The 21,489-nt window shown below is 48.9% G+C and overlaps 1 long non-coding RNA gene across 6 annotated transcripts in view; it reads right to left on the bottom strand.

Annotated features, from left to right (window-relative positions):
- The window catches only part of LOC114010644 (uncharacterized), a 198,482-nt gene extending 186,052 nt beyond the window's left edge, over positions 1 to 12,430 (bottom strand). For 5 of the 6 annotated variants that reach the window (XR_008745748.1, XR_008745750.1, XR_008745751.1 and 2 more), the window contains exons 1-2: positions 11,210 to 11,399; positions 10,283 to 10,339 (exon numbers count right to left, since the gene is read on the bottom strand). This is a non-coding gene — a long non-coding RNA (uncharacterized LOC114010644). Of the gene's footprint in view, positions 1 to 10,282; positions 10,340 to 11,209; positions 11,400 to 12,225 lie in introns of those variants that run through there. The other variant, XR_008745747.1, reaches the window with a different exon arrangement.
- Positions 12,431 to 21,489: the final 9,059 nt, after the last annotated feature.

Raw genomic sequence — 21,489 nt, 5'->3', positions numbered from 1 at the left:
TCTCTGCTCTTCCAGCGAGCAGAGAGCAGCAGTGGCCCTGATCCCAGCAGAACAAGTCATCTGCAGGACCACTGCCCATCTGCTGCAGCTTACCAGGTCCCAGATGGACCAGCTCTCCACTTTGTTCTTTCTGGCCATCAGTATTTATCTCTGGAATGGGTGCAGAAAGGCCTGTATTACCTCCTAATCCCAATCCACCATGCTCTGAAGAACAAGGGTTTGTGCTGTTTATAACTGCTCAAGCTGGGAATACTTTTATTATCCACCCAGATGTGAAAACCATTGAACCAGGGCCCAGCCTGCCCATTAGCTGTGCGATCACCTGGGTACCAGGCAGGGTCACGGCATGCAGAGCTTTAAGGGGTTAATCCCAATGCAATATCAAGGTAAATACAAGGGCTTCAAATGAGGGAGTCAACTAAAATTATAAATAAAAATAATAATCCTCAAAAGCTGTTGCCAAAGAGGCTAAGCTTCTGCATCCAATTTGTCTCACATTCAGACGAGTGATGTTACAAAGCTGTGTCCATATATTATACAATTACAGGAATGTGGCTTTCATTACGTGATTAAAGCACTCCTTGTTATGACACAGCCCATACTATCAACAGATGTTGGGCCAGCACATACCGCGCTCCTCCGCGCTTTGGGTGCCACGTTGCTTCTGCTAATAGAGGCCACGCAAGGTCGGCAGGAAGCCCCCGTGGCCCCCGGCGCGGTGGTGATCAGGCTTCGCTTACACGGGGAACAGGGCTCGCGCAAGACCCTTCCCCAGACCTTCCGAGACGTTCTCCTCCTTATCGGCAGGAGCAAAGCAAACATAAACCAGATGGTCGAGCGGGCATTCCCAGCAGGGAAGGGAACACGCTCGCATATGGCGTGAGCGGAAGGAGCCATATCACATCGGCTCAGAGGTTGTTTCTGCCTTTTCAGGGAACACCCCACGGTCTGCAGAGACATCGCTCCTCTCCCAGCCACTGACCAAAGCCAGGGGGAACCCCACCAAAACCCACAGAAACTTGGGGGGTTGTAAAGCCACCTAGGGGAATAAGACATTGCAACTGAAGCTTCAGTTGCAGAAACAGGACCAAGCTTGGGAGCCCTAGCTCAAACGTTGACTTTTCCTTCCAAGAAAACAGGGTGGGACCAAAAGCATTCAGAAGTGAAATCCAAACTGCCCTCAAAATTGTTTTCATATCAGTATGTTTTAAGTCACACAATTTCACTTTCCCCCAGAAGTTCTCATCTAGTATGTATTAAAAATACCAAAAATATTTAAGAGGATTAAAGCCTGATTTATAGGTTACATTACAGTTGAATAGTCATTTCAAGATGGTTTAGATGATTCAGATACAATTTGATTTTTTTTTCTATTTTAAATAGTCATCACAAGTGAAAGTGGATGAAAAATACCGCTTACAAATACAAGTAAAAAGCCATTTTTCAACAGCCTGAAAGGTTGTTTGGTTTCTTCCCCCCACGCACTTCAAAACACTAATTGGGTATTATAGATGAAGGCGAGGTTCAGGACTGAGCGGAGGCAGAGGTTGGGGTTATGCAAACTCGGAGACAGCCTGTGCTTGCTGCGGTATCAGAGCAGTGCCACCAGGCTCCCGGGAAGTCCATGCAATGGGAACCATTTGGCGTCCTTCCGCAGCAAGCAGCAGTGAAGGACACGCCTGCATTTATACACATGCTAGCTGGGGCTCTAACAGATGCCACGGCCTGGAGCCACCGCCAGGCACTAACAGCCAGAGCTCCAAATATCGTATCCAACTATACTCGTAGCCCCCTTTGCTCCCCCCGGCATGCTTCAGGCCTTCCAACCCCCTCTAGCTCTTCCCCACTTATAGTCCTTTTACATCTCCCTGGCCCACACCATTCCAATCCCCGCGCTCCAGAGCTTTCTGCCTGCTAGCCTGCACCCCAAAGGCATCCCTGTAGGCTCCCACTAAATGCCAAGTCTTCTCTAAAGCAACGACAAGTTTTTAAGCCAGCACAGGAACCAATTTGCAAGTCATCATATCCTTCAGTTGTCATTTATGCCCCTCCCCAGCTGCTCCAGCAAACAGCCCTTGTTGGTTGTGGTTTATTTTTGTGTGCTCGTTTAGCAGCCGCATTCACTATCTTGCCCCAAAATTACACTCATTTAATTTCCCCAGTGAATCTGCCGACTGTTTGCAGGAGCTCAGGACAGCAGCACTCCCCACAGCTCAGCAGCACTTCGTAAGGCGTTTGTTGGGCGCTGATGGGCAAGCTGCATCTGAACCCCAGGCTCGTCAGGCTTCCAGGAGTTCACCTCATACCAAGAACTCGCTTTTTGTTGAAATCTGCTCTAAGGAGAAGGGCTGAAGAAAAGGAACAGGGTTGACCATTGCCAAAGTGCCCCACATGTTAACTACCAGCCCAAGTTAATCCCGAATCAAACAGCTCATTATATTTCTAACACAACCCCCTGACAGGCTCCATCCGTTTGGGCCACAAGAGTCCCAGCTCCTCACCACAGCTGGGCCCAGATCCAGCTCAGGTTCCCAGCTCCCGTTGAAATATTTGCATGATCCTGGGCTTTATTATTTTAGCTTAAGCAACACAGACGGTCAATCAGCTGTACAAGTCCCATTTTCAAATCCTATTCACCAGCACCTGAAACTGGCTCTCGATCAAAAGACAACCCAAGCCCAGGTCTCACTTTTATGCCGCCTTTCCCAGCAGACAGCCAGCACTCCCCCCTTCAAAAGCCATTTAATCCTTCTCCAATTCCAAGCTTACATAAGATTTCTTCACTTAAAAGAATTAAAGTAGTATAAAACTCCTACTAACTGAACAAGGATGTGCCTACCTCAAAACCATTCAAGCATCCAGCCTTGAACATGAGCTTAGCAAGCCTGGCAACGCTATCATGGAAATTCCTCTATTAAGACGTACCTGCAGGATATACACTAAAAGAAAAGGTATTTTATTCATTTGTCCAAGCAGTTATTGTCTCCAGGCCAACAAGCAAGCAGAATTTTGTAAGGATAGATTAGGTGGTACTTTTATCCTGTAACTGAAAAGAATAAACTCAGTACTTTATTTCCACCAGTGCTTTTAAAATAAGTATTTCTTTTCCCAAATAGCGATAAATATCTACAGACATATTTGTCTGGAGAGGGACAGAAGTAGGTTAGCACAGCACGATGTATGCTAAATGACAGCTATGTCCCATGAAAACAGGTGCGAATGTACAGGGTCTGCACTAACACAGATACAGAACTAAGGATGCGTACTGTAAGAAAAGGGAGGAGGAAGAGCACGTATAATTATTTAGCATTCCACCCATCCAAGGCATTTCCAGACACATGCTATTTGACAAGCTCCCTGCCAGAGCTTTAATCCAGGAGCTGACGGACCAGCACATTCCTCCGGTTCTGCCTGCCCAGCCAGACACCTGAAAGGGGCCCAGCTCCAAGGGCGAGAGCTCCGCGCTTCGCCATAAACAGCCCCGGCTAAAACGTGTTGAATGAGGCATCAAAGCTGAGGCGTGCAACATCACTAATTGCTTGTGAAAATCTAAGCTTCAGTGCCTGCAAACGCTTAAGCCCATGTATAATAGAGTCCTCCTGTTGACTCTGTGGTTGGCCTTGCTTGCATCCGCTGAGAAGTTGCTGCAGATGGACATGCTTGGGATGGGGGAGCGCTATTAATAACAATAATATTGAGATCTCACATAGCCTCGGGCACATCAGAGCTGGGTAATTACATAGGAAGGTGAGTCAGGAGAAAACAACCTCCCTCTTTCATAAAGAATAAATTTCACCCTGACAAATACAGTGCGGTGAAAAACAGAGGAAGTAAACGAGTCCTGAGCAAATTAGATATCAGAAAATCTCCAGTCATTGTAGGCAGCTCTGGGGGAAAAAAAAAAAAAAAATCACTGCCCAGTGGTCAAAATAAGCAAACTAAAGGCAAATGCTGTGAACTACAAATGAAAGCAGCACTATACCCTGTCCACACCATTTCAGCCAGAGCAGAAAGGGAACAGGTGGATTCTGAAACAACTCCCAGCTAAGAGCATGACTGATCTTAGTTCTGGTGAGATCATCACACAGAGAGGGAGCACAAAAATCATGATTCTTTCATCTCAAATTCCTTCAGTTATGAAACAAAAGCAGTACACAGAATGATGCACAGCAAAGGTGAATCCCATATCCTATTTGAATTTTCCCATTATACAAACATGGGCCTTTTGGAGGAACTGAGGTGTGACATCTACAAAAGCAGCTCTGAACCAAATTCACCAACTATCCCTGTGGCACAACCCCAGAAGCACAGCCAGGTTTGGATCTGGGATTAATCCTAAATTATACTGGGGAGAAGCCCTCTGAGCAGGGCAGAGGGGCCAGATGCAAGAGGAGCATTTCCCATCCTGCAAAACCATCATCAGAAAGAATTGTCTTGTTTGCAAACATTTTCATAACCTTGTAATAAACAGGAGGCAAGTTCCCAACTGCCTCGAAGCTATCAGATTTGCCTGAAATTGTAGAAGACAGTTGTTGTGTAAGAAAGAGGGCAACAGCCACTGGACCACTTCCCCTCCTGAGCTCCAAGCCCTCACAGTTAGATGAAATCATCTGGAGACAACTACATCCCTCTGTAGATAGAGACCTTTGCAGGATGCTATGACAGAAACATCCACCCTCATGGGCAGAAAAAAAGTCACTAAGATTCCTCATGCCTTAGCTCAGGCATTTATCTTTCAATGACGTTAAGGCTTTTTTCTAATCAAATCAATAACAAGCCTTAATCTATCTCAGAACAGGCTGAATTGCCTTCTGGGGGCTCCTGTGTCTCTCTCCACCAGAGAAGGAAGCCTGCAGGACCAGGCAGCAGTTCCTACATGGCTAAGATCAGGTGTATTGAAGTCCTTCCTAAATGAAGCAAAATTAAGTGTTCTCTACAGACACGTTACTGCAAACATTCCTCCACTAACAACTCTTCTTGGTCTTTTTCTCTACAGCATCTGGTTCTGGCCACCGCTAGCAGCAGAGTGCTAGACTCTGTGGAAATCAGATTTGACCAAGCATGGGAATTCCTGTGTACCAATAAGTTATCCTTTGATTCGTGGCATATTTCAGATTAAAGTTCCAAGGAGCTACAAGGGGAGAGGGAATTCTCCATTTCAGTCCTGAGGGCTGCACTGATTTATTATTTCTGGCACCATATAATGCATTGTTTGGTTGAGATTGGCTGTTAAAATCCATACTTAGGAAATGTAATATTCCTCTGGAAATGTCCCATTCTGACTTTTTTTTTTTTTAAATGGTATTTTTATTCAGAGGAAGAGGCAGGAACAGTGGAATTAACCTAGTAACGATATTCTAAACCATTTCAGCTGGTAAACTCAGGTAGACTGATATTTTATTGCCATTTGGCCACCTATTTCTTTAACCAAAACCAAGACCCTCGTGAGAATTCTGGCAGAATAATTAAGGAGAGATGGCTGTACCTCTTCCCAATAAATAAAAGGAAAAAATGCCAAAGGACTGGAGCATGGCTCACTCCTCGGTGTCTTCTCACATTAGCACTGCTCGGTGGCTGAACAAGGGTAGCTAAATGAGGGACAATCAGAGCCCAGTATGTGAGTGAGCCGGAGGTTCTCACCCACGGGCTCCTCCAGCAAGCGGATGAGCCGGGAGCCATCCCTCCACGGGCTCAGGAGAGACCTTGGCAAAGGGCCACCAAAAAGTAACCGCAGAGGCTGGCAGATGGCAGAATAGTGTAAACCCAAAGTTTTTCCCAAGCTGTGTGCCATACCTCCACCCTGGCTGATCACCTGCAAATCACGCTCATTGCTAAGTTTATTAATAAACTCCTTGATTTAATTCACAGAGGCCTGATCTGCGGCGCCGCTGATCGGTGTCACTTCACCGTGGCTCACAGAGGGGATCAAGCTTGCCACAGGTGAGATCCAACCCCCCGCTTGCCAACAGCAACCACTCCCTGGGAAATCCAGCCAGGACCCTGCAGGATGGGTAACAGACAGTTTTTAGGAACTGGCCCCCTCTCCCTCCAGGGGATTTACCCTCTGTTCCCCCAGAGTGACCAGCAGCCCCCACCCTCCCGCTGTGATGGAGCAGTCACTGGGGGAAGGATGCTAAGAACAGAAAGCAGCAATAGCCAGCTCTAAACCTGAGCTCGCTCTTTGCTCACCCAACATTACAGCCTCTACCAAAGTGTTTTCAGAGAGTAGAGAAACGCATCTCCTGCGAACAGAGCGCTGAGCCCACTCCCCACTCTGCTGCAGGCTGTGGGAAGCACTGGTGCTGCAGCCCCGGGGGGTAGTGACCGCTGGGAGCCACCAGCCTCCACAACCACCAGCCTCTTCTGACACCTAGTGCCCAGCGCTCAGGACCCGGGCAGCCCCCAGCCCCACCGGGCTGGGACACTGGCCCAGCACCCTGGCAGCCGCAGGCACTGGTGACACCAGCAAACCGTGTCAAGGCTGCTGGCTGGGTCAGGGCAGCACCAGGTTTGCAGGGCCCAACTTAAATCTGTGCTTCAGGCTACTCAAAAGAGCATCCCTACACGTTCTGGTTAAAACTTGCAACTCCACAGAAATTAACTTTTTTATTTCAGCAGGGTCCAGGAACGTACCTTTTGCTTGTCACTCTTACAGAATTCTCTGGGTGTAAACACTTAATGGAAATGTTCCTGGAATCATATTACCATGAAAAAGTGTGATACCAGAAACATTTGCATGAGACAATAGTCTGTAGCTTTGCAGCATCCAAATCCAGATGTTTCTGGTGAGAAAGAAATAGATGACCTGAGAATTAAACCCAGGCCCCTTGGCTCCCCTCCAGATGCTCTACCAGCTGCTCACACCAAGTCCCCTCTGGTCAATTACTTTACTTGATGCTTCTAATCAACAATATTATATATGTGATGCTATAAACTTTTGTATTTAATATTAGCTCATAACTCAGCATCCAAAACCAGATGTTTTTGGTGAGAAAGAAATTGATGACTTATCAGAGGACTGAACCCAGGCCCCTTGGCTCCCTTCCAGACAGCCTACCAGCTGAGCTGCAAAGCTAACCAGTTACCTCCCGCTCCCCCTACACCGCTTCTTTTCTTGGAAGGAAAAGGAAAAGGATTTCACGTCTCCCAGTGCAACGTGCAGGAATATGCAAAAGATGGTTTTATAAACACTTTTAAAACCATGTGTAACGCAATGTTGCTGTGAGTCAGGAGAACACACTTTTTCCCAGTGAAAGGCTTTGCAGACAAGCTCCTTTCTTTCCTAACAGCCAGTCCTCACTGAGGGCTCACGTAAGACTGCATGCAGAAGCGGCATAATAGACGACTAATTTAAATCTTCAGTTTCCCCATGCTCTGCTGAAGATGATTATGAGACACTCTCTGCAAAGCTGCCTCCAGGACAGCTTACTGGGTCATATGATGCAGCAAAACGTTACAGGACCTAAACCAGATTTCTGCAGGACTGAAAGGTGGAATGCAGTCATCTCTGATTTATAGAAATTTTATATGTTCCAACCATGCAAAGCAGTTAAGCAAGTGCTTTACTTCAAACCTGTAGTAGATGCATTGAATCCAGTGCAACTACTCATATATTTGAAGTTAAGCACATACTTAAGTGCTGTCCTGTACAAGGCTATACTTGGGGAACTCAGCACAGTACTGTTCCGCTGTTGCTTAACTGCACAGGATGCTCTATCACAGCATCACATATTTATTTATTAAAGGGTAGAACATCAATTTTCTAAGTATGTATTCACAGGGGTTTTCTCCTACATTATAGCTATAAGATACAATAAAAAGAAACTTCCATGAAAACCCAAAGTCTTAAGAACTTTGTTTAGGATTACAGACAACATCCATTACAGAGAGCGTACAGATCTACAAATATTTGCCCACAGTTGGCAGAAACAACTGTTAAAATATTATTGCAACTGGAAGGAATCTGAAAGTAAAACCAGCATGCTGCAAAAATCTATTAGAGAATATTTTCCAAAGACGCAATTCCAGCTTCCCTAACCAATGAAGATAGTATACCTTTTCTAAGGAGCAAGTGCTTTTTAAGAAAAGAAAATATGACTGCAAACATGCAGAGAATTGGCCGTAGTGTTCAGAGAATTCTTCTTGTGAATATGAGTAGATTTTAAGATCAATGTCTTGCCTAAGTTGAAGTAATTATAATAATGTTGTGATTTTGCATATTTCAGTAACAGCCAGTATTTGCTGTCTAGGGCATCTCACTGTACCCAGAAAATGAAATTAGGCAAAAGCTTGTATAGATCCTACAAATGCCACAGAAACAAATTCCATCCTCAGTGAAACAGATTTTCAAGTTTGGCTCCGTTCTACACTGACAACTCGGCATTATCTTGCCAAGATTTGCACTATAATCGAAGCAGCTAAAAATCAAAGCTCAAATAAAACATTGACTAAACTGCAAAGGCGTAGATAACTTTCTGTTCAAGAACTGATACCCGAAACAGTACAATTCCATCGAGTCATCTTTTACCAAAAATGTCTCATCTCTGGTCAAATGACTTCTTCAGATAGCTTCAAGCTAATTGGGAGGATATATTGTACCAAGGCTGTTCCGCATGAAGAGAAGGAAAAGAGAATCTGTAGGGTGGGAGGTGACAAAGAAAAGGAGAAACAAAGATGGAAAGAAAACCAGTCTTGAGAGCACTTAAAGGGCCAGGAGGGTAGGGAGAGACACAGGAGCAGGACCAGCAGGTCAGGGAGAAGTCCAGGGAGACCACGTCTGGAATCAACACACTCCGTCAGCATCTGGGGTTGACCAGACCACAGTACATGCAGAAGTGCTGAGAGCTGCAGAGCATCACAAACATTTCATTTTCAATAGCGGGTGCAAATCATGTTGGGCTTGACCCTGGTGAGACACCAAGACCTGCAGAAGCTGATGAGGAACAAGGGCACTCTATCTCCTTGGATGCTGTGCATTTAGCAGGATTGAGCCCACACAAAAGCAATGTCCAAACTATTAAACTAAAACCCCGTGACAAGAACACCATTAAAATATCTTAGTGCCTGGTGCACTGCTGGGGGCAGAAGCACTAACCACAGCATCGTGAGAAGAGGAGGAAGGTATGTGGCACAGGCAGAACACAGAAAGTGATGAGCAACTGAGATGGAGCCTGAAGGTCTCCAGGACCAGCCACACATCACAAAAAACACACATGGCCTCTGAAGACACAACGCACTCCTCCAGTCTTCTGCAGAGGAAGCAACACTTCAAAGCTCTCAGCATCTCAGCTCTCCTCACACTTACTTCACCAACAGTAGTTATCCAGCACACCTCACTGGCACAGGATGAATTTTAAGTCGGTAGCCTTCAGCTAAGCACTGCGGTGCCTTCATATTCTCTTGCACCTTCTAACACCTGACAGCTGTTCAGAAGCACTGGCATGACAGATTCTGACAGACTTAACCTGTCCTAAGCAATTCCAAAAATTATGCCACCTTTCCAGAATTTCCAACGTCTTATTTTAAGACAGATTAATAGACACAGATATATAAATATATATGTTTCAAAGGAGAATTACATCAATGTTATATCACAGTCTGTCCATCCTGGTTGAACGGCTGCTGCAAAGGGGAGGAGACTTTAAATGTTTGGCCCTCATTTGGTGGTCTGAGTGTTGCAGCACCCATCACCTGTGGGAACTGGGACACACATAACTGCAAGAAGCCTTTTGGGGGCCCTGAAACACCCAAGCATAGCTACCTGAGGAGCAAGCAAACTGATGGATTGTAAATGCTGTTTTCCACTGGTTGCTCCTGCAAGTTCTTCCTCTCATTCAACTGGCACAGCAACACACCATCTTGTACTCGGGCATCATCTTTCCCCTTCAGCCACATGCCAAAAGTCAAGACAGCCAAGGGGTGATAACCTGCATCCTGTGACAGCCCAAAGACACGCAAAACCACATGACTAGGTATCACCCAGACTATGCTGTTGACTTCCAAGTCCAAAAAAAATCAAAGACCAAATGGCAAGAAACACCGCTCTTTCTTAAGATCAAGCTTCAAGGAGTGTGGAGGAAGGGCTAATGAAGTGCAAAACAGAAACAAGCAGAGTCATCATCTAGTTGTTTCCCAGTTTCACATCAGGTGACTGCATTTTCAATATGAGTACAGGCTGCCTTTAATTAACCATGATTGCACCGAGCCAGAATTTGGAAGGTGTCAGTACCAGCACGCTTTCAGAGAAAAGCTACACTGCCCCCCACCTCTTTCACAAGCCTACCTTGACTCCCAGACCATCCAGGGCTCCAGAGAACAAATTCCAGGTCTTGAACCAGATCTGAAAGCAAAACGAAAATGTCTGGTTGTAAAAGCTGTAGCTTTCCAAGGGTATGGTGTTGTTGGTTTGGTTTTTTTTAATATAATAAACTGGTACACAACATTTTGCAACAGTGTACAAATATAACTCATTTTCATCTTTTCTATAGATCAGATTTTAGAGCATTGAAACATGCTCTAAAATACCTCCCTTATAACCTCCTCTCCTCCTCCCAGTCTGTTGTCTGCGGATACAACACAGACCAAGTGATCAGATTTGCTCGTTGCTTCATATATTTTTTTAATCATTCACAGAGAGGACACTGTCCAGGAAAGAGCAGCTGGAATCACAGCTGCAAAGCTCTCCCTAATGTGACACCACATAATCATACTTGATAGCAGAAGAGTTCTCTGGAGGAGAAAATCACTTGAGGAGATGGGCTGTAATCAAGTGGGGATCCACCAGCCTTCTGGCACTTGAGGGTTTTTGCACTTGGCAAGCTTTTGTTAACAAGATGCAAACTCTTCTACCCAGACAAACGAACTGAACTGACAAGAGATATTTTCAACAACAACAAAAAAAAAAAGAAACAAAATGCATACAGGTATAAAGCTGGGAGGCAGGCAGCACGTCATGAAAGAGTAAATTTGCTGCTAGCCCAACCACAGTAGCCGCGTGGGCTCCACAGGAAATACACCCCTTTTCACCCACTGTTCGGTTTGTGCAGCAGCCAGTTAGACACAAAACCCATCAAAACTGAGAGTTACTCCCATCCAGACCCGTGCCCAGACCTGGCTGCCTGCATCCTCAGCTTCCCTGGAAGGAAAACACGCATTTGCACACAGCTTACACCGTGCATTTACCCCCAGCAGACACAGTCTCTGTATTTACTTGCAACCAGCCTCCCCAGGACAGGAAAAAAACACCAGGAAAACCGGGCTGTCGGCAGAGCTGACCCCCGGCAGGGCGAGGAGGGGGCAGCCCCTCGCAGCTCTCACCAGCACCCTGGGAGCCCCAGCGTGGCGAAGGCTGCGGGCAGGGTCCCCCCGCCACCCCAGCCCTGCGCAGCCCCCAGGAAGCTCCGGAGCTCCCCCGTCCTCCTGGGAGGGGGCGAGGAGCTGCCCCCGCCCCTTTAAATCCCGAGAGCCCCGCGCTGGTCGAGCAGCACTTTAACCTCTTCCTGGCTGGTCCGCAGCCCTGCCAGCTCAGGTAGGGATGCTCCCAAGGGGCAAGTAAAGGCAGATCCTGCCTCGTTGCACTCCGTGGGGCAGGATGCTGGCTGGTGTAGCCCAGATTTCAGAGGTGCTGCGTGCTGCAACTTGAGGGGGTAAGCTGGATTCTCCCCAAAGCTGGGGCTGGCTGTGGTTATATGTGATCTGCCTAAAAGTGGGAGAGAGAGGATTCTAATGAATGAATGTCTGACGACCGCTCCCAGCCTAATGTTCCTAACAACATCTACAAAAATATAGGCAATTGCAAAATGGGGACCCAAGAACAAATCTGGGGCGTGGGCAGGCACATGATGTTTTTAGCACGATACACATAGGGAGCAACCAGAGTAACTCCTGGAGTACTGTCAGTCAGTCAGTGTGTGACACCCCACAGCCTGGGGCTAGGACAAGCAGGACCTGTTGGGTGCAACACAGCCAGAAAGTCACAGTGACCCTGAACACGAGATGGACAGACCCAGGATGTGTGACAAGGGGACAAAACAGCACTAAACTGGTACCTAAACCCACCCTTACCGAGGCAGGTGATAGCCTCCCCAGGAGACCACCACCCCGCTGCAGAGCGGTGGGAGCCGTGCACACCATTGGGGCCCCTTGTAGATGGGAGGCTGGGGAATGTATCTACAGAAGAGGGGGACGGGAAATGCAGACGTTTCATGTTGGTAGAAAAAGACTTACCCTTCGATGTCTGGCTCTTTTAAGTGCTTTTGAGGTGCCTGAATCAGATGCTTATAGGATGGGCTGTCTGAAGAAAGCTGTTGTTGCCTCCCTGCGAGACGAGCCCAGGCTGCAGTAAGAGCACCCAGGATGTTACGGGGGCACTGGCAGGACTGGGAGATGCACCTGCAATCAGCTTGTTTCCCTAATGCACAGCCACAGCCACACTGCAGCTTAATACCTGACAACCAGAACAGAAAACAGCAGATTAATTATGACATGATAAGAGGGATATGCTCCAGCTCACTGTTCCCCAAATCAAAAGAGCAAACACTGCTAAGATTATTGGTATTGCTTATCAAGACAACAAGGGGAACCAAGGTAAAAGTTAATCTACGTGGGAATAAAACCCTCCTCTGGCAGCCTGTCCTGAGTGCTGTATGTGGCATAGGAATGAAGGGAGGACAGGGAGAAGAGGAGGGAAGATGTGCAGTACAAGCCCTGAAGGGGGTTTCATCCCTGCTGTCCCAAAGGACTCTGGCTAACACATTTTTGTGAGGCTGTGGCCTCTTCTGCTTTCCCAGTGTCTGCACAGAGTTAGGACTTTAAAATAAAGTTATTCCACTCTCCGACAGGGATGATGCAGTCTACCTCAGCAAAGGTTTGTATCCAGCAAGGTGAAGTGCCCGTAAGCAGTGAGATGAGATGCCTGTAAGCTACTGTTTCTTTTGTTATTGCTTCTTCCAACTTGGGCTGAGAAGCTGAACCACAGACAGAAAGCGTGGAGCAAAGCGTGAGCGGGCGCAGGAGCAGAAGGAAGAACACTGACGCCTGTACAGCAGGCAGGATAATGCACCTTTCTCCATGATCCGTTACCTCAGCACACTCCTCAAAGCTACCTGGCTGCAAATGCCAGCTGATGGGCATGGAAAACGTGCACAGCAGGGCTGTCCCCATGGCCAAAGCGGGAAATGGAGCCTGGCTGCAGGCAGCACTGTGCTCACTGCATGTCCCTCGTCAGCCGGTGAGACAGCTCCCCGTGCTCTGCCACCACCGGTTTTTTCAACTTGTTTAAAAGCACATTTATTTCTTGGAAGCCTCTGAACATCAGATGGAACTAATTAAAAACCAGGAGGGCTCAGGGGAACTGGAGGAGGGGGGGTGGGGGGGAAGAGGGAGACATGCAATTTGGTTTCCACTTCAAAGTGGTTTAAGCAAAATAAAAGCACTCAGGCCCTCTAATGCAGGCTCGTGCCCATGGGGACGGGAGAGAAGGGGACACTCAGGGCTCTCAAGTGGCCACTTTCCTCCCTACTTTTGCTCACAAGGCTCAAAGGAGCCATTTGGATGCTGTGCCAGCTGATTAGTCAGGGCATCAGAGGTTAATTGCAGCTATTCTTCCTGTGCCCTCCCATCAGTTTTGCAGAGCTGGTGGCACTGCACTGGAGGAGGTGGTCACAGGCACCCACCCACCCAGTCCTCTTCCTTGTCCATAGGGGCTGTGGTCACCTTCACACAAGACAGTGACTGCCGTTGCGGGATTTCTGGGCCAGGTCAGGAGACACTGCCACGGGCAGGGCTGTCCGAGGGCAGAAGCCCCCTGGGACAGCCCTGTGCAGCCCCCATGTCCCAGCATGGAGAGGCACCTTACAGACAGCCCCACTGCCTCGCAGGTACCCCAGCTGCTCTCCACTGCAGCCTTCCCGCCATCCCTGTGGCACTGGGGTCCCCACTCTGGGGTCCCCACATGTGTGTCCCCGAAGCTCCCAGAGGCTGCACGGTCCCACAGCACTGACCCCCTGCCCAGCCCAGCCCCAAACCCCCACAGCACTGACCCGCTTCATGATGGCTTGAGCACCCCCATCCCTGAGACCTCAGCCCCAGTCCCGCACCGCGCAGGTCAGCAGGGAGACGGGGGGATGATGCCCAACACCCCCTCCAGCCCCAGTGCAGCCAGGGACCCAGCACGGCACATCGCATCCCGCTGCAGTCCCTTGAGCCAGCCAATGTCCCGTCCTCCTGCACCCGCTTCTGTTTGTCCTCCCCTCATTTTGTGTGGCTGGGGGAATGGAAGGGGAAGGAATCAATAAAAATTAATTCTGAAAATAAATAAGGAACGAATTGGTAGCTTGTGAGTGGCAGCGGATAAAGTGCCCCGTGATGGCCCCATAAAACATCTCTCCACACACCATTTATCACCAAGCCAGTATGTCTTAGCATCAAGCTTAATTTACTCAATATTAAAAGACATAAACCCGTCCTTGCAAATTTGGGAAGCGTAGTTTCAATGACAATTAAGGTTTTAATGCATCTGATGCCTGTGCTTGGGGTTCTCTGTCTCTGGGGGCTTGGGGGGTCCTTTGGCTGGGCTGTACTGTTGGGATGGGTCACTCGGGAGTTTAGGCTCCCCAGTACCTGACATTTGGTTGTAATACCTGAGAGGCTCTGCAGACCTGACCTGAAGAGCTCCCAGCTCACGCCTGGGAGACTGGGGACGAGCGATGAGACCCGCTGCCACATCCACCACCCTCAACAGCCCCCAGCCGCTGCCATTCCCCGCGATGCACTTGCCCGTGACCGGCTTGCTGTGGCCGTAGCGCGGCAGCCACTGCCGTGTGAAGAGAAGCTTTCCCCGTCCCCTGTCTGCCACAGAGAGCCATTGTGAGCAGCGAATTACAGCCCCATTGGAGCCTCCTTGGCTGCAGCACAAGAAGCGAGGATGCTGGTCCTTGAGCAAAGCTGACTGGGTTTTATTCAGTTGCTTTTCTTTTGAAAAGTTTGTAATACACTGCCCAAGACATAGTACGAGCTCTGTATGAGACATGAATAACATTCACTCATGTGACTGTTTGTACAATCAAGGGCATTACAGGTCAGGCTGAGAAGTGTTGTAAGAATGATGCAAGGCCCCCAGCCTAGACAAGCAGGGAGCATGGCGAACTAAGATAAAGAGGCATTCACAGGGCTGTGTGGGGTCCGACACACAGTAGCTGAAGGCCCAACAGGTCACAATTTCAATGCATGTTCCTGGGGCTACCCGTGGGGAAACGTGGCTCTTTTCTGGCTGCACATAATGTCATTATCAAACTCACCTTCGAGAGCCAGAGCAAGACCCCCATCAGCCCTGCAGAGACAATGAGTGTGACTTATGGAGAAGAAACCAAAAGAAAGCACACGACAGGCATGGCAGGGGAAAGAGCTGACCCTTCTCTGAAACGCTAGCTAGCCGTGGACGTGTCTCGTGCTTCCGTGTCTCTGCTGTAGCCCCTAGCACCCAGTGCCCCCGTGCCCACCTCCACAGCCTCCTGGCAGGGACTAGGCTCTGCTGCACCACCCGAGTCCATCCTCACAGCCTTCGGCTTGGCTCTCCAGGTCCTCAGCTGCTCCTGTCACCTCCTCGGCACCTCCTTCCTTGGCACCAAGCATCCTAGGGAGAAAAGGCCACCGAAGACAGATGTGAGGCTGTGTTTATTCCAGCTTTCAACAAAGAGCCTACATCAGGTAGCAGGTTTTTTTGCTTGTAACAGCAAGGAGAGGAGGAAGAAACGGCTTTTCCCTCCCTCTGCTGAAACATTGCAGTGCACATATTTTGGAGGTGGCATTTTGGCAAATAAAAAGCCCAGCAGCAGTACAGGCAGTGCACCACAGGGGCTGTTTTCCTTTAGTACTTGTTCCCGAGAGCCACTGCTGCTGGTTGGCAATTGTACAGACTCACAATTTGTATTTTTTCCCTCCCCAGCCCGGTCCCTCAGCCCCCACTGCCACCCCACACACCCAGCCTGCCCCTTTATACCCAGCCCCCCGCTCCCTGTTCCCTCTGCACTGCTGCACTGCGGTGGTGCTCCTGTAACCCAATCCACCCCAGCAAAAACAACCTGGCTCTGTGAGGGGTGGGGCTTCTCCTTAATTTATGTAGGGTCAACCTCATAATTGTACCCCTCTTTTTATCCCTTCCTCCATATAAATCATGTATGTGACATTTTAGCGGAACGGCAACAAATTGAGCACGATGTTCTTATCACCAGCTTAATAATTTAATTCAAAAGGGCTTTGCATCATTGCACGCCAGGATCAAGAGGAAGCAAAATCAGGCCATCCCTGTGCAGCCGAGCTCCTGCAAGCTGGGCCAGCATGTCACACAACTCTGCACTTCCCAGCTGTTTTTCTTTCATTTAAAGTTTTATCTAGACTCTGGGAAGAGCCAGCTGAGTGCCCCAGCAGAAGCGAAGGCTGTTCAGCCAAGAAGCAGAGCTAATGGGCTCTGCAGTGCTGGATGCTGCTGAAATGCCCATGAAAGTCAAGAAAAAGGCATTTTGAAGCAATACCTGCAGCTCAGAGGAGGAATGGCCTTTGCACACAATGCCCAGGCTTCGCCCGTTGCCTGGCCAAAGCTGTGCAGGTATGGAAGGCAACCAGCAGGGCAGGAGGAGAGAGTCAGCTTGTGTCTGCAAGTCCCTGGGTCCTTTCTCACATTGGCCAATGCCCATCCAACTCCAGCAATGCTTTACCTCCTGTTTGCAAGCACCTGGCTAACAGAAGGTCACAAAAAAACCCCAAAAAAACCCCAAATTAAAAAAAAAAAAAAACCACAAAAACCAAAACCAAAACACCCAAAACCCAGGGAATTTGTTTTCAGGGAATGAAAACTGTCCATCTTTGATCTCAAGGTCTTTTCCTGCGCTCACTATTTCTGGTGAGAGACTGAGGGAAAGAAACGACGCTAAAACCAGGAGAAGCGTTGGAACTGAGATGAGCAGAGCCATGTGTGGAGGCAGACGCAGAGCTGCACGGTGCACGGATCAGCACGGCCCACCTCACGCGTGGCAGTACGCGTCTCTGCAGGTGTTTGCCCCAGTACCCTGCGTGCCCCAGCCTGCCTCCCTGCCCCGGGACTGTGCCAGCTCCCAGCCCGCCGCAGACGCACACCACTCGTTTCCAGCTAAACAAGCCAGATTCAGTCTGTCACTGCTGGGGAACAGGCACGGGAGCAGCTCAGCAGCAGAAAGGGCATAACAAAGAGATGTGACTCCCCCCCGCATAGCTGCGGCTGGGAAAGGGCAGCATGTGTGTCTGTGCATGCTCCAAGGGATGCTCCAAGGGATGCTCCTTGCATCCTGCTTTCCCCAGGCATCGTTTCTGGAGGTGAAGTGACCTACAGATGGAAATGAGACAAATTTGATTGATTGCTTCGTAGGAGCTGAGCTATGAAAGTAGAAGCCCCACCAGCATGGCTGTTAGCAAAGCTGGATCTGCGCATCTGCTGGGTAAAATGGTCTAATCAACAAAAGTAAGACCATTTTTAAACTGCCTTCATAGCCTGCAAAGCAAATCGATGCTTGGGGAAAGCAGCAAACTCCAGCCAAAAGCCTTCACCAAACCCAGGCTCCGTTTGGGAGCCCCTGGCTCCCTCTCTATCTCCTCCCTACCTACAGCATGTGGAGCCAAAGCCCCCCAGGATACAGCCCATCGTCACTGCGTGGTGATTTTCCAGCCTGCCCTGAAGTCAGACATGCTCTGATGTATCTTCGTATCTCATGCAGGAGCTGAAAGCAGGCAGGGAAGAGAGCCCGTCTCAGGTCCAGGTTTTCATAGTTTACATTTCATGAGCCAGACGGCCTCCTGGACAGCACGTCATCTGCAGTGTGTGGGCTTGAGAGCTGCTCAGCTGTGATCTGCACCACTGATGGTCCATGAACATCAGCTGGTCCACAAAACAATCGCAGTTACAAACCCACATAGTTCCATTTCTGCACAATGGAAAGGGAGGGTCTGCTCCTAGTTGCTTTCTGTGCCCAGTTAAAGTGTTTGCAATTCTAAAAAGTAAACTATGATTTAATAGAACAATGGAAACATATTTACCTAAGTGTGAAGTACTTTAGCACCCCATTTCCAACCTGTCATTGGGGTTAGAAAGTAGATTTTCCTTTTTTTTTTTTTCTTTTTTTTCCTAAAGGGCTACGTGGTGATCCTTTAAAAAGCTGAGGCACTGCCTGGGGCAAAGACGTATGTGAAAGAGGGGTAAGGATAGGCCATGACAAAAAAAAAAAAAAAAAAAAAAAAGAAATAGATAATCCTGTTTCCTGCTTTGGTATTTCCTACCTCTGACCTGGAGAGCTTGTGTCGCAAAACAACTTGCCTATTGGTGTAAAGAAGACTTACCCTTTACTCCCAAACTGCCATTGTTGGTCATGTTAACGATTTCATCACACAACTATTTCAGAGTCCTTGGTTCTAAAAGCTGTTTGAGGAATATAGTCAGGCTTCCATCAAAAGGAGGGGTTTAAGTTGAATTTTTCAAAATGAAGAAAAGTTTCCATTGGCGGGGTGTCCTGACCAGGAGCGAGTTCTGCCTTTGTTTTACTGCTGCCAGGTCAGGCAATGTCAGGTCAGGCAATCCTGGTCCTTCTCAGTGGGCATCTCTGCTGCAGCCGCAGGGAGGTATCCCCCCCAGCAAGCCCCCACAGCTCCGGCTCCTCTGCACCCACACCCAGCCCAGCAGGGCTGGAGCTGCCTTGGACATCCTCTGTCCACTCACCACACTGCGGTTTGGTCAACTGTAGCCAGTTACTGTTCTACCTTTTTCTGATTATTTTTTTTTTCTGATGATCTAAACTGTGCATGTCTCCTACCACGCTTTCCTGCATCTGCACAAAATGGTCCTGCCCTCAGCAAGTTCCCTCCGCACATGGAAACTAACCCAAGCCAGGACACAGGCCTGAACATGAACTCGCAATCTGTAGAGTCTGATCATTCATGACATTCCTGACCACAGGTTTTGACCAGTGCCAACCAGCACCCTCCCAAACTGTGCCTGGGCACGGATCAGGGCAGAGCACAGGCCAGGAACTGTTCCCAGGCAGCCGTACAGGCAAGGCTGGATTAGGAGCAGATACACCAGCTGAGCCCCTGGGCTGGAAGAACCCTAAAATCAGGGAGCTTGCAGTCCACCGTGAATTTTTTATCTCAGACTGGTTTTGCAATCGAGAGGAAAAGGGGATCAAGGCCAGCACCTTCTTGGGTGGCTGCAGGAACTTGTTCTCAGCCTCCAAGCTGCTGATGCATCTGAGTCCTGCCAGTTCCCGGGCGTAACCACACACCTTGCCCATATGTTATTGCAGACATGTACCCATGTGCAAACTACATGGCAAGCAAGAGAGCAGCATGCATTACAAACGAGGTGAAAAAGAAACCAGAACCCACCACTGGATTCTCGTAGCCCTCTGCTAATTAGGTGAGACATGGTAAGACGAGCCCCTGCTATCAGCCAAGCCAAGGGAATGTAAATATTTGTAGGTCTAGGTCACCAGATCCATTATTTACTGCTCTGTCATATGACTTAAGGTTTGACATAAGACTTGAGGTTTTTGGGGTTTTTTGGGTTTGGGTTTTTTTTTTTTGTTGGGGTTTTTTTTTTTTTTTGCTCTGAGCGTCCCTTGATTTCTTGCCAGTTAGGTAACTGCAAAAAGGGAGGGCTGCCTTCAATATCCCACACATGCAAAACAATGATGCTACTGTGAACTTTGCCCATTAATTCCAGTTTACTGGGTGACACAAGGTGTTGGGTGCTATGAGCCAGAAAGGAACATGAGGCAGCGCTCGCAGCCTCCTGTCCTGCAGACACGGGTGCCATGGCAGCCCTGCGCAGCCGTGCAGGGTGAGTACTGGTTCCAGGGGGGGAAATACAGCCACAGCAACAGGGACATCTGCTACAAAACCAGGCAGCTCCCACCCAGGACTTGGCCGTGGGAGTCACAAACTCTCCTTTTCTCTGTTTCAGCAGGAACTTTCAGTGTGCACATTTACACTGGACCCTGTCCACAGTTTCCCATTCCCAATTTCTTTGCCAGAAAGTGGGGCAGGGAAATGGGTTTTTGTAGTTGAAAGGAATATTTCACATTTAAGGGGAAAAGCTGTATTCATCTACGCCTGTTCCCCAGTCCAGGTTTCAAAGCCTCCCACCAGTCAGTATCTCCCTGCCAGGGTGGTGCCTTTTCAGAGTTACTGATTAGATACAATTATTTTAAAGGTTTATTTTCCCTCTCCCCGGTAATCTGGTTTTTCCCACTGGGGGGGATTACACCCATCTTGGTGCAGGCATTTTCCACGGCGCGGCCCCCCGTTCCCCACCACTGCCCATGACGCTGGGCTTCCCCAAACCCCAAACCAGCAGTGTACTGGGAAGTCCCGCTCCCTGCTCTTCCCTTTCTGCTTCAGCCCATCTCTGGGGATACAACATCAGTCATGGCTGGACCAAGAAGAAACAGGACCCCTGTAGTCGGTGCATGGCAGAGGTAAAGCCACATACCCCAACCCAGGTTCTACAGACTTCCAGCAGCTTTGTGCGCCCGTCCAGCTTGGCTTGGGAGACTGTAAGAGAAACAGTGACCGTCTCCCTCCTTTGGGGCAAGTTCTAAAAACACCAACTATTTTCCATTTTCACTGGAAATGTTTTATTTTTCTTCCAGAATGCAAAAATGAACATTTCAGTTTCTGACGGGTAGGGGGGGAGAAGCAGACATTTCCTGCAAGCCTTTTGTTTCCAAGGATGTGGTTTGCTCCTGAAAAAGTGCTTCAAATTAAAATTTCCCACTGTTGCAGCCCCTGACACCCTCTGCTCCCCTCTCGCAGCGGCTGGAGGCTGCAGCTTGGCTCACTGTGAGTGGGTTGAGCTCTTCTGCCACCAGCGATAGGGAGGGGAGAAGGAGGAAGCAGCAGCTGAGTGGAAGCAATGGTGTAGGAGAGCAAAATGGTTGTCTTTGAAACTCTTTGTGCTCTGCCTGATCTTTTCCATGGATAAGAAGGGCAGATGTTTGTTTGGCTGCATTTGGTTTGTGTGGTTTCACGGGAGGAGTGGGAGTGCTGGTGTGCCCTTCCACTGTCCCCCACACTCAAAGCAGCTCACATTGCTGGGGCTTCTGTGCTCAGAAAATAACCTGAATCTCAAAGGAAGATCCTCTCCAAATCCCCCACCACTGGCAGCTCTCTGCAGGTTCCCTGGCTGAACCAGTAGGACCCATCACACGCCACCAGGCTCCAGCAGCCCCAGCCAGCTGGGGGACACAGTTATCGCCCACGGTTATCTTTGGCACACCAGGCACATCGTGGGGTCATCTTAGCACTGCTCACACCAAACAACATAGATACGCTGCTGACACCACACTGGGCTTCCCATCAAAGCTTTCGTGCCCTGGGGCAATGCTGATGGATGCCCTGAACCACAAGGGGTCCTTTGCAGACCCTCCGAAGGACCGTGCAACCCCCAGGCTCCACACAGCCCTGCACTAG

This window comes from Falco peregrinus, chromosome 2 (genome assembly GCF_023634155.1).
Source record: "Falco peregrinus isolate bFalPer1 chromosome 2, bFalPer1.pri, whole genome shotgun sequence".
Lineage (NCBI taxonomy): Eukaryota > Metazoa > Chordata > Aves > Falconiformes > Falconidae > Falco > Falco peregrinus.
This window is presented reverse-complemented; position numbering and strand designations above follow the sequence as displayed.